At 39.8% G+C, this 3,009-nt stretch overlaps 1 pseudogene; it reads right to left on the reverse strand.

Moving 5' to 3' along the window:
* Positions 1-2,568: 2,568 nt before the first annotated feature.
* On the reverse strand, positions 2,569-2,634 carry LOC122110489 (annotated as a pseudogene).
* Between the last annotated feature and the right edge of the window lie 375 nt (positions 2,635-3,009).

Consider the following 3,009-nt stretch of genomic DNA (forward strand, 5'->3'; position numbering starts at 1 on the left):
TAAGAAGGGGTGCCAGTATGACCAACTTAAGACAGGGCCTTCAACTTTGCTCTGAAGAAGTTTCGGATGATGGATAAGACAGACAAGGTGATCTACCCAACCTGACAGGCGGGTTCATTTCTTTAAACAGAGACGGGGTGTTGGGAGCTGACAGTAAAGTTTAAAGGTCATCTTGACCCCTGTTCTCGCTTGAAGGCACGTACAAGGAACTTGCTTACTTGAAAGACACCAGGTGCCTGGGATTGCTTTGCTATGTCTGCACAGTTTGTTTCAAATTTTACTGCTTGGGACATTTCTAAATGTGATGGGGCTAATGTTTATTATTGTGCTAGGTGGGGATGAGAGGTAACTGGGACGAGCTCTTATGCACAAGGGACCTCCTTCCAGACTTGCCTCCAATCCCTTGCGTGGCCAAATGTAATCCTGTTAAAAATAACCTTTACAGAGGAGGGGGAAAAGATAACTAACTGGGAGGTGGATCTGCCATTAAAACAAAAAGGGTGAATATGTGGGGAAATCTGTGGGGAACACAGGTAGCTAAGATGGCCCTGAGAGGAAGTTGAGTGGGCAGAGCCGGATTTGTTTAGGTTCCGTGTGTAAACAACTCATGGAAACTTAGGTGCATGATAAGGTATGGCCTTTCTGTGATTGCTGGGTTCCATTTCCTCCCTTCCCACGCAGTCTTTTGCTTTAAAAAGGGTATGCTCCCTATTAATAAACGAGTTCCTGCTTGGTTTGACTCCTCACTGCATCTCATTGTCTCCTGGGCTAAGGGAGGCTGGGGAAGGGGCAAGCAGCTGCACTTTGCACTTACCTTTCCTCGGACCCCGTCCATCCAAAGACGGACGAAGACCCAACACATGGTAATTGCTTTCTGCCACATTTTGTCTTCAACACAGACTGTGTTGGTGACATTGTGTTATCATGCACAGACTGAGATTATAAATTAAGATCCAAAGAGAGCCCAATTTCTTCTGTCCCACAGTTCTAGTATCCTTTTAAAAAAGTACTTAAACTTTTAAATACCATCACTTACTGTCTTGTAAGAATCCCAAAACGAAATAAATTCACATATAATCACTCCAAAATGCTTTAAAAGTAGGAAATGATAAAAGAGTACTCCGTGAAGTAAAGTTTCTTCTACTTATAAAATTATTCTTAAAACCTTGTTCTGGTTGGTCACATCTGTAATCCTGCCCACTCGTCATATCTACTGAGGAGCTTGAGATCTGTGGATAAGTGTTGGAAGCCAATCAGAGCAAAAAATAATTCATAAAATTATTTTTTAAAAATGTAAATGAACTAGAAAAAGGCCAGGAATGGAGATGTAGTTCATATACTAGCTCACCAATCTAGAGAAGAAAGGCCTAGCAAGACCTTGAAGCCCTGAGTTCAAACTGAGCATGCCAACAAACAGGCATGCACATGCAGTCCTGTGCACGTGTGCACATACACACACATACTTATTCAAAATATCTTCAGGTCAGTGATTTGTATTAATTTCTTTGTTAACGTTATTATATGGGTAAAATAATAGAAATAAACTATTCTATCTCAGAACATTTTTAAACGTTTCTTATTGTAAAAATACTTTATAGAGGGTTTACAGTTACATGAGCAAGGTAATGAGTACATTTCCTATCAAGAATTGTTAGCTCCCCTTTGTTTTTCCCTTACCATCCCTTCCCTTCTACCTCCACAAGTACAGTCCTCACCCCCCCCCACTCCTCCACCCTAACACTGCCTAAATTGTAAAGTTCATTTTTCAACATAGTGCCTTGTGCATCTCATTGTTTCAATGTGTCAACCTGTATCTCTATTTAAGCATTTTGTTTTTTTCCCTTTCCCTCCCCAAATTAGAGAAGTGTATATACAAGATGCAGGCACACCAACATCAAATACTGTGAAAACAGGGGTTATGCTGTGTGGGAGGACCATATAAAAAACAAAAAAATAACATCGCACATTATAGATGTGTTAAAAACAACAGCAAGAAAAAAAAAACTTGTGTTCCTATCTTGAGGTTCATTTAGCTTAACATCACCTTATCTAGTCATATGCATATAGCTTTTGACCATTTCTGCTTATCACAGACATAGATTTACTTATTGCAAATAAGGGATACCATGGACCTATGTTTCTTTGGACTTGGCTCACGACAGTTAATATAATTTTTTCTAAGTTTTTCCATTTCATAACAAATTGGGTGATGTCATTCATTCTGATGGACGATAGAATTCCCATACACACACACACACAAACACACACACACACACACAGCGTTTTTTGATATATTCATTGACTTAGGGGCATCGGGGTTGGTTATATATCTTACCTATGGTAAATAATGCTGCAATAAACATATTTGTGCTGGTAGTTTTAGTATGGTCTTGTTTGTAATCATTTGGGTGAATGCCCAAAAGTGGGATTTCTGGGTCATAGGGGAGCTGTATTTGGAATCTTTTGAGGAACTTCCATACTGCTTTCCAAGTGGTTGAACAAGTTTATACTCCCACCAAGAATGCAGTAAGGTTCCCTTCTGGCCACATCCCCTCCAGCATCTGTTGTAAAAATTTGGAATGCTTCACGAATTTGCATGTCATCCTTACCCAGGGGCCAAGCTATTCTTCTCAACAGAGAAACCGCAGATTTAAACAACTGCTTAGATCAATTAGATTTAACAGACGCCTGCTGCATATTTCACCCAGCAGCATCAGAATATACTTTTTCTCAGCAGCACATGGAACATATTCCAAAATAGACCACATTTTAGGCCACAAAGCAAACTTGTCCAAATTCAGATACATTGAAGTTATACCTTGAATTCTTTCAGACCACAAGGGAGTAAAATTAGAACTCAACACCAAAAGCCACCAAAGAAAGTCCGGTAACATATGGAGGCTGAACAAGACACTGCTGAATCACAAGTGGGTCATGGAAGAGATTAGAAAGGAAATTCAAATGTTCATGATATTCAACAAAAATGAGCACACAAATCACCAGCTCCTC

The sequence above is a fragment of the Dipodomys spectabilis genome, unplaced genomic scaffold (assembly GCF_019054845.1).
Source record: "Dipodomys spectabilis isolate Male_0828 unplaced genomic scaffold, ASM1905484v1 ptg000078l, whole genome shotgun sequence".
NCBI classification, from domain to species: Eukaryota; Metazoa; Chordata; class Mammalia; order Rodentia; family Heteromyidae; genus Dipodomys; species Dipodomys spectabilis.